At 35.8% G+C, this 10784-nt stretch overlaps 1 pseudogene; it reads left to right on the top strand.

Moving 5' to 3' along the window:
* The first annotated feature begins 4974 nt into the window (after positions 1-4974).
* Positions 4975-6695, top strand: LOC149176717 (uncharacterized; annotated as a pseudogene).
* The last annotated feature ends 4089 nt before the right edge of the window (positions 6696-10784 follow it).

Genomic DNA, 10784 nt, shown 5'->3' with positions numbered 1-10784 from the left:
CAATTAAAACTGCATTCACTAAAGCTTGATCATAGATCATGGATGTCAAAAGGGTAACATGGTTCCATACCTGTGTAGAAAGCCACAGGTAACTTTCAGTTTTATATAGACTTTCCACTTTATTTTTTCTAGATTTCCATGTAGACAAGCCATGTCTAAAGCTATTGCTTTGTTGGCTTGTGGCTTATAGTCCCTAATTTTGAATCTCTTGTCGGCTAGATCTAGGACTCTTCTCTTCAAGATGTTCGTAGAATCAATGTTATGTATGTTGAATTCTTTGGGGCTATGATTCATAGCACCATCATGAAACAAGGATAGAAAAACCATACTTATGCCCCTTGAATCTTTGTTCCAAAGGCACAAGACATTAGGTTCCTTTAAAATTTTAATGCAAATCAAAGGCAATCTGTTCACTTACTATGTTATTTATTGGAGTCTATTATCTTAGAGGTGGGTGTTGTGATAACCATACAAATGTTCATCAACAAATCTTTAATTATGTTGTTGCTAGTAGCTTCTCATAGATATTTGTATTATCAACCAAACTTGTAGTGCACATAATTGTAAGAGTAAGCTTATTTAATCATGCAAACTCATGAAGTGCAATAAGTTAGCTCAACACATTTGAAAGATTAAATATTTTTTAATACCAAATTCATACCGGAAAATTGATCATGAAGGAAAAAATAAATATTGAATCCATCCATCTAGATAAGGTCTTCTTAACATTAGGTCGGCATAAACTAGTTTAGATAGAAGGAAAATTCAAAAAAGCACTAACATAGTCATAGGCCAAGATAGGTTGTTTAAGTTCCCCATCCTAAGAATGTCTCATGACTCTTTACACGTCATATGTTGTTGTAGGGTTTGAAATTATAAAAAGTAAAACCACAAAGGGTCAAACTGGGAGTGGACCAAAACTAGCCAAAAACACTAATAAGAAAACTAGTTTATTAAGAAGAGACTTTATATATGCATTATTATTTTTATCCATTTGTCCCACCAATTTTAAGTTCAATTGGGGTTTCATTTTTCCATTCAAATTAATTATCTAATTATCAAGATTCTAAGAAAGAGTATTCTAAATTTAAAAACATTGAAATATCAATTTTACAAATTTTGAAAATACGCCTATATTTCCTACCCCCTAACCCTATGCTTCTTAACAAAATAATTACTCAAATACCTAACAATATTGACAATCATCAACAATTATATCTACTATATAGTTTCCACTATGTCCTCTCTAAATGCTATACCGAAAACAAAGAAACAAAAACACGAAGGACAAGGGTGATGGCGTAGGAAACTCTAAATTTGTAAATGTGACTCTGCATGAAAACAAGAAGTTAAAGGGATCCAAACATTCCTTCAATTGGAATGAGAAAGGCCAGATCTGCTCATTCAACTTGTCCTGACGATGAACCACACTGGTTGGATCACAACGCGTCGACAAAAATTTCTCCATGTGATTTTCGCCGAAGAATTCTTCAAAAAAAAAATTATGGATCACAGAAGTATCAATTCAATAACAATCACACTTTTTTCTTCACTAAAACTATTGTAGTTGTTTCACACTGTTGTCCGAAGCTCCTCCATTTATTACTTTGATGTTGGCGTGGATATGTTGTTTTTGTCGCAGCACGGGACTTGGTTGCATTGAGGCCATGTCACATGCGAAAATGTATAAAATTATTAATGTAAAGTCTCAGTTTCCAGGTCGACGAGCACCATATCAACTATAGCCACTTCACTTTCTCCAACTTTTCCTTGCTTCAGTTCTTTCCTCGACCTCGATCCAAGGTTCTTAGGATTTCCAATTATTGTTCTTGAATAATGCTTTGTATCTTGTTACCTACATGTGGTTCTTTTGTTCGAAATATATATGATGGATTGAATTGAATTGAATTTGATAGCAATGTCTGTTGAGAATTATTAATGATGGGTGATTCTATGAGAAGGGTTTGGGTTTGGTCCTTTAGTATGAAGTTCCACTGTGATGTCAGGTTATGATTTTCATGCTTGGGAATGATGAATAATGTTATTTTTTTATTGAGTATTCTGATGAGGATGATGATGAGTTGCAAGGCATAGTAACAATGTGTGATATCTCAGAGGAGTGTAAGCATCATGAATTCCACGAGATCATTGGTTGGATTTTCATAGAATTATAATAATGTGTTTGAAGTAGCACAATGTATGTGAATACATCTTGCAAGTTTATGATTACATTTAGAGAAATGCCGCAGTATCAATATCCACAATCAACTTACCTTGTTGGTTATCGATCGTAGTAATTTCTTTATTATAAGTTTGTGATTGAATTTTGCTTATGGTTTCTTCATCCTGATCCAAACTGTCATCCAAATATGAGGTTCGTACCTTCAATATTATTGATTGTCATCGTTATTTTATTTTCCAATGTTATTGAGTTCAAAATCTTAGAAAGCAATTATTTTATGTCCTATGACTTATCAATTCTGTGAAACAATTTAAATTTTATGGAACTGTTAGGAATCAGGATGACTGATAAATTTTATTGCCCTGAAATCTACCTATTAAATGAAAATAGTTAAGTAAGATTTGGATGTTTGAATCACAATAGGAAAATTTGAATATGTTGTATCGGTATACCTCATTTGTTTATGATATTATAAGTATGAGGTTTCTCTAAAGTAAATACACATGGGAAAAAAAAACTATTTACCAAACTCGTGAACGTGCAGCTGATTTAGGTTGAAAAATTTCCTATAGATTTGGGATTCGAACCTTCACGTTTATTATGATTAAGGTAGAGCTTCAAAAAGCATAGATTCCTTGAGCCTTCGAAACTATCCCATAAGCTTCCTCTCAGACCATTCTCAGATAGATCCAATTCTTGACGATTGTGAAGATATGATAAAAATGGAGGAAAAAAACCACTGAGCTTATCAGTGTTGAGACACAACGTCTTAAGCTTCCTGAACTTCCTAAATGACAAAGGAACAGAGCAAGTGTATTTTTCGAATCTCATTGGAAGAGGTTTTTCATTAGTTACGCCGTAAGGCTTTTCCCTTTGAAATGAACCCCCCCAAATGCCTCTATGTCTTAATCGTAGCCGCTAGATGTAATGTTAGACGATTGAAGAGAAATCAGCCGTCTAATTAATTAGGCCGATAGGCCTTTCTCTCAATGCAGAGATGGTAAACTGCCCTTCTCTCTCAAAAGCCAAGCACTTCAACTATGGATATCGTCAAACACGCACAACCTTATAGTGTTGTTGTATAACGCCTAACACAGAAGCCTAATTCAATGCATTCGAGCAGTCGGTAGGAGCCTTATTCTAGCGGGGAAGAGCCGAGCATATACATTGTATACATGGTTTTAATCTTGTTAGAGATTGTTGTTCACACTCTCGCCATTTTGCACACAAGCGGCGAACCAATCATCTCTCAATCAAACGACCTTATCATCTAGAGCGGTACCTGATCAGTACGGCCTTGTATTGTTCATGCAGGGTTTGCTCCATTCTCACTGTGTTTTCATTGCTTTGCAGAATAAATCATTTACAGTGGCCATGGATAAAGTTGGGCTGCACGGCTGACTGTATTGTTTTTGGAGTATTTCTGGTTTTGTTGCAGAAACCTTTAATTCATACAATTCACATATTTGGGGGAAATATTGATATCTACATCTTTGGGTAAATATTAATCTTTAATGAACCCAGTATTCAGAAGATAGAGGGTATAGTTACCATTATGTTCCTTTGAATGGAATGATTTTCTGTTGTAATTGTTGTATTGGGCTGACATGTTAATAGACCTATAGAAAGCTTTGATGCGGTTGGAGGTGAAGAATTGTGGTAAATTAAAGTTGCTCATCTTTTCTTTTGCATCACGATAAATAGTCTTGTTAGCTTTAGTTTGATCCGGAGGTTTGTTTGTTTATAGGCCCTTGGAAGCAGTTAGCAGCCCTCATGATCCTTTTCTCTTTTATTTCAACTCAAGAGTTGTTTTTGCAACTGCCTGCATGACCTAAACGCAGTTTAAATCTGCCTCTGCCCAATTATTTGCAGGCAAGCAGTTGCAAAAAGGCAAAGAGCGAGGAGAAGGGAGGGGGCAACCTTCTTCTTCTTTGATTTTACGTTGCGAGGAATCAAACACGCGACCGCCTCTTTATTCTTCTTTTCTGAATCGGCAGAGGTGCTTTAACTTCTTCTTCTTGTTCTAAGGTCTATTGCTACTCTGATCCTATGATGATGGCCATTCTTCGTTTTCCTATTCTTCTTATGTGTTTTGTTAATGAATTATTGATGAAGATGATGCACAATTGAATGAGGGTATGATGGAGGTTGTTTCTATGCTGTTCACTTCTTCATTCGAATCCTCGAGTCATATCATATCATGGAATGTAGCGACGAACCAATCATCTCCCAATCAAACGACCTTATTATCTGGAGTGATACCTAATCAATACAGCCTTGTATTGTTGATGTAGGGTTTGCTCCATTCTCACTGAGTTTTCTTTGCTCTGCAAAATAAATCATTTACCCATCTGCCATGGCCATTTTCGGTTCAAAGGTTTTATCAAAGCCTTCCACCGTTGTTTGTAGGGAATTTCAATTTCTCAGGGTGGAATTCGACCTGTCTGTTATCTGCCAGGTTGGCATTAACTAACCCTTTACCCGCATTTTTTGGATCTACAAAAATCCTTTTTAAATTTCTATATTTCAGGCTTTGAATTGATCACGCTAGAACAATTTAGCAGTTAATTCTTCTCGGCCTTTACAGTCTGCAGGGGTAGGTTTTAGGGTTTTATTTTATGAAAAACATATAATGCATTTTACCTTTAAATACTTGAAATATTGTGTTTCTTATATCACTTAAATGTTTGGATTAAGTATGTTCTCTGTCTTATTTGTTTTACATTTCAGGTGCTAAAAAGTGATGCAGATTCCTTCATTTCGCAGTCTAACACAGTGTAGAAATGGCCGAGGGTCCAATGGTCGATATGTTTATAGTACAACAGACCGCGAGTCGAGTACTGTGCTCTATGTGCGGTATTTCCATGCCAGCCAACGCAAAAAACATGTGTGTTAATTGTTTACGAACCCAAGTGGATATCACAGAAGGTCTACAAAAGCACGTAACAATCCTTCATTGCCCTGAATGTAATTCGTATTTATAGTCCCCCAAAACATGGATAAAATCCCAATTAGAATCCAAGGAACTCTTAACATTTTTCATTAAGAGGCTCAAGAATTTGAACAAGGTTAGGCTTGTACATGCTGAATTCATATGGACCGAACCCCATTCTAAGAGAATCAAGGACAAGTTGCGAATACAGAACGAAGTGCTCAATGGGGCTATATTGGAACAGGCTTATGTTGTTGAATATCTTCAGCAAGATCATATGTGTGAACACTGTACAAGGGTTCAGTCCAACCCAGATCAGTACGTGGTTGTTGTGCAAGTCAGGAAACATATTAGCCACAGGAGAATGTTCTTCTATCTGGAACAATTGATTCTCAAGCACGGTGCAGTTGCTCAGGCAGTCAATGTTAAACAAGTGCACGAGGGTGCTGATTTTTTCTTTGCTAATAGAAGTCATGCAATTAGGTTTGTGAGCTTTTTGGGAAATGTGGTGTCTATTTTGAAATGCAATGACAAATAGCTTGTGTCTCAGGATTCAAAGAGCAATACATACAATTATAAGTACACTTTCTTTGTTCAGATCTGCCCTATTTGCAAGGAGGATTTTATTTTCCTCCCTCCAAAGGTTGTGGCAAACTTGGGTAACTTAGGTCACCTTGTTCTATGCACAAAAATGAGTACCCATATTATGCTACTTGACCCATTTACTTAGAGGCATGCTTTTATGGATGCGAATCAGTATTGGAGGGTTCCTTTTAAGCCTCTCCTTTCAAATTGGTAGTTGGCTGAATATATTTTATTGGATATTGAAGTTGAGATGCGTTTGACTACTGTGGGTGGTATCAAGTATTCATTGGCAGAGGCAAAGGTAGCCCATGTTTCAAACTTTGGAAAGATGGAAAGAATGACACTATTTTTACAGTGAAAACTCATTTGGGCCATCTTTTGAGTCCTGGTGACAATGCTCTTGGTTTTGATTTCTATGGTGCAAATACTAATGATGTGGATTTGGATAAATACAAAGGACTTAATCTTCCAGATGTGGTTTTGGTGAAGAAAAGTAACGAAGAGAAGCGCCAGAAGAAGTGGGGCAAGCCTAGGCCTTGGAAGCTTAAGACATTGTCCATGGAGGTTGAACCATCTTCCAGAGGCAGAATGGAGGATGCGAAGGAATGGGAGGACTATGAAAAGTTTTTGGATGAACTGGAGGAAGACCAGGAGATGCAATCCAAGATTGCATTGTACAGAAATGAAAATTATCAGCGAGCAGATACAGCGTCTATGACAGATGGTGAAGATGTTCCTTCTGTACCTTTGGATGAGCTTCTTGGTGATCTTACACTCGAGGATGATGAGCACGAAGATGAAGAAATGGAAGGCTAATTGTTAAAACACATTTCAGAAAATCACAGTACATTTATTACTCACTGTGAAAACCTTCATGCTCAAAATCAATGTGGTATCACAGCTACACAATGGTAGACATATCATTTCCAACAAAAATCTTCTGCAGTTGATTGTCATGATGTGCAGACCTTTTGTCAGCCTATCAGTGGCATTTATTGGAGCTATCATATTGAAGATTGGCACAGCAACATCAGTAATGATATGTTTGAGTTGTATGTTTGAGTTAAGAATAATTTCATGGCTTAATTTATTGCAGACACTAACATTGCTTTTGCATTAAATTATTGCAGTTGTTTGTATTTTTATTGCCGTTATGATGCTTGGAAATCGTACTATCATTATGTAAGTTGCACAGATGAATAGATTAATAGTATAATGTATGGATGTTGTATGCGTTTTCCAAATAAACATTGCAACAGATGAAATGATTCTTTAAGAATGCTGAGGTGACATTACGTTTTTATGTGCTGGATAAATTATGTTTAGTACAACTATTTTGCATCTCTTGGATACTTGTGTGGTTTTCAAATTGGCGTGGCTGTTGATTTTGTTGTTGTTCATTGCAAAATTTTGAAGAAAAAGCCTTCCAGGTGTAGAATTTGATGATGTCCCACAAAGCATTTATCCGGATTTAAGGTTCCTTACCACTGCTATTGAATCTGCCACTTCTGTTAAATTTGCAGCATTTTTATGAAAAGTTAAAATAACTAGGGAACCATTTTTTCTTCAGAATATGAAACATTGAAGAGACCACTCTAGAAGATGATGTTGCTGCCATCATGAAGTAGTTAATGGTAATAAGAATACATTTCTGCTGAAAAAATCATCATTTTGGTTTGTTTTCTGGAGGCTTTTGTGACCATATGCTGATTAAACAAGTTGATTGTTGCTCCTATCCAATGACTACTATTAATGTTCGCTGTTATCTGAAGACAACAGGTTGTCTCTTCAGATTCCAGGTATTCTTAAAACTTGATCATCAAAAAAACAAAGAGGAAAAAGTTGATGGTAGAGTTCGTTGTTGCTCCTGTCCTTGGATGCTATTCTTGTTTACTGCTATCTGGAGGCAGTAGGTCGTATCTTTAGATTCACGATATTCTTAAAAATTTATCATCAAGAAAACAAAGAGGAAAAATATGAAGGTATCATATATGTTATTTTCATGCTACTGATTGGAGAAAATCATTGATGTTTGTAGCATTGGAAGATTGTTGGTATGATAAGAGAGTAAATTTATTAAACATAAAGTATTGTTTGCTTTTCTGGTCACACATTGAAACCTCTGGTTGACAGGGTGAAACAGTTCATTAAATAATCTCACAGTACAACCAAAAAAACTGGGTTTTGGTGTTTGAAGTCAGGACTAGATTCTATGTCCTTGCTTTTCTCCAAAGAGTTGAAACCGACACACAGGGTTGAGAGTTTATTTAAACTGATATGCATCTAGGAAGGAGCAGTTATGGCAAGACTTACACAAGGAGGAATTCTTTCTAAGTGCCATAAATTACATGGGAAGAATTACGTTGTTAGGGAATGAAGATGAAGACAATTCATACATACCACAATTTAAGAGAGGCTTTGACAATTTTCACCCTATCAATTGCAGACGACATTATTCCCCATGTCTAGGATGTTGAGGATATCCTTCAAGATTGGGACTCTGTGTCCAAGGATGTCCCCTTTACGAAATAAATATAGGCATTATAGACTTACAAAAAGATAAATAGGTATAATGGTTGTTCTAATTCCTTGTAGAATCTTTTAACAATTCCAGAGCCCTGCAATTTACTCGTGGTTTCAGCTTTATTAAGGACTTGCTTGTAATTTCCCTTGTTCAGTAGGGGCTTCGCCATTTTCATTTTAGTTCTGTTGTGGATCTTGAATGATTCTTATTTTCCTACTTAACTTTTTGTAACTTTGTAGGCAGCCTAACTATTTTTGACATTTCTTATTGGTAGGTTAATTGTTATTATCCAAATTAGTTACTATAGTTGTAAGGGGTTCAAGCTTGAATGTGTTCTGTTTGACCTTGCAATAAGAATTCCGGGAAATATTTTGAATGCTTGCTGTTTGGTGCCTTTTCCATTCAATTGTACTAAGTTTTCAAACCATTTATTGCTATCTGTTTGGCATTGTCACCTCCGATTATGTTTTGATTTGGCAGCAAAAATACCTCTCCTGCATGTGTGATAAAACATTTATTATTTCGTCGTTGTCATTATTTGTAAACTCAATGTTTATGTTAATAATTAAACCATTGGAATATATTAAGCCGGGTCTATGTTATGGTCTTCTAGCAAATATAAGTGTCACTTGTATAAGCAAAGGGTATATATCCTTGGGAATTTGGTCTATGTGAGTAATGGCTAAGAATTAGTATATATAGGAGATTATTATAGTGAATTCATAATTACTGTTCTATACTATCTAATAAAATTATGATATTTTGGGTTATAACTTATTAGGGGTTATATTCTCTTAGTATCTTAGAAATTGTTCTATAAGTTATCATTATTATTATTCTTGGGAGTTGTACTCTCCATCTATATTTGTCTGTCAATCCTTGTCATACTTTTTTGAGTAATTTGGATCTTATGCTTTGGGAATGAAGCATTCCTAGAAGGGAAGTAATCGTTATGGCCCTCCAGTGAATTTAAGGAGTTCTGGAACTGGAACTACACTAGTAATCGCTGAGAATTAGTATATATTTAGTGTAATGTAATGGCTGAGAATTAGTATATATGATATTATTATGATCATTGACATGCAAAATTGTCTATGATCATTTGATATTGCAATCTTTTAGGTATCAGGAGTTATTCTCCTAGTATCTGAGGAGTCAGAGTACAACTTATCATTATTCTTCTTAGGAATTGTGATCCTCATTTATATTTGACGTGTTCAGGGTTTATTATGTTCTTTTTGGTGTTCTGGATCAAAGTAGTCTACTCTGATGAAAATTATATTGATTCCATATTAACAAAGGATCAAGAGAACAACCAGAAAGATACTTGAACCAACATCACTTCTAGAAAAATTCAACAATTCCAATTTAATAATCCTATCGACCTCTCTTTGTACCTTTCGGGACAATTGCTAGTAACTAATACGTTAATAAATCAGTTTTGTTCATAAATCGGTTTTAGTTAATAAATCGGTTTAACTTTACCCTAACGACCTCACTAAACCCGTTCTGCCCACGGATATCTATGTTTGATGCAGAGGAGGGCGAGGGTGTTCAGGATGGCGCAGCGGAGTTGCTACAAAGGAGGGCGGTAGACCTGCAGAGGGAGAAGGGTTTCGACGAGGGCCGCAGAGGACGAGGCGACTTTGTTCGCTACATGAGGGCTGCGTAGGTTGTTTTTCCTGCAAATCATTTTTCCCTCGCCCTCTGCATATTATGGTGGTAGTTATGAGGTTTCATATATATTTGGGTCACTGTTATCTTAAATTTTACCTTATCTTTGATGTTTGTGAAAACCCGCAGGTGTATGGAAGATTGATTATACACGTTAAGAGAAAGCCCTACAAGATTTTTCGGGTATGCATTATTATTATCTCATGTGAGAGGTTCCTCTAGATATTTTTCTCTTAAGCCACTTGTAACATCTATTTTCTGCAAGTTTTATCTATTTTATACTTCCACTGAGTGTACTTTCGTTACAGAAACCCTTTTTTTCATTTCCACTGAGTGTGAATTGTTTAAAAACTCATAATTTTTTAGATACTTTTTGGGTCATGAAATCGGTTTCACCAATAATCTGAGCCAAACCAAATAGTTTCTTCTTTTATATGCACTATGTATATTAGATCCCCTGCCTTAACACTCTAATATGTAGGTGTTGTCTCACTGCTTGTTGACACAGAGCATCCTATGGTCAAATCATGTTAAAACATGGACAATGAAGAAAGTCAAGATATGTATTTCCAGTTCAACAAAATGGGGGAGATTTCAAGCTCACACAAGGTTTTTGTCTCTGACCCTCAGGAGCATAGCCCCACTTTATTGATGACTGATATGACATTTTCGAAAAGGACAGTAACATAATTGTATTCTCCATTTATTATTATATAGCTCAGGAATCTTGCTTTTCATTTATCCAAGCTATTAAAAGTCTTGATTGGCCCTAGATTGTATGCCTTTGGGCCAGAAAGTTGCATGAATTTGTACTATGTTTTCATTCTGAATAGTTTCCAAGTTTCCAAGAGTGTCTTTTTTGGAAAAGTTTTCTCAACATCATATGG

Source organism: Pinus tabuliformis, chromosome 4_1 (genome assembly GCF_031772625.1).
Source record: "Pinus tabuliformis cultivar Carrire ecotype Pingquan chromosome 4_1, CPIR1, whole genome shotgun sequence".
In the NCBI taxonomy this organism is placed as follows: Eukaryota; Viridiplantae; Streptophyta; class Pinopsida; order Pinales; family Pinaceae; genus Pinus; species Pinus tabuliformis.
The sequence above is the reverse complement of the archived record's forward strand: the minus strand, read 5'-3'. Positions and strand labels throughout refer to the sequence as shown.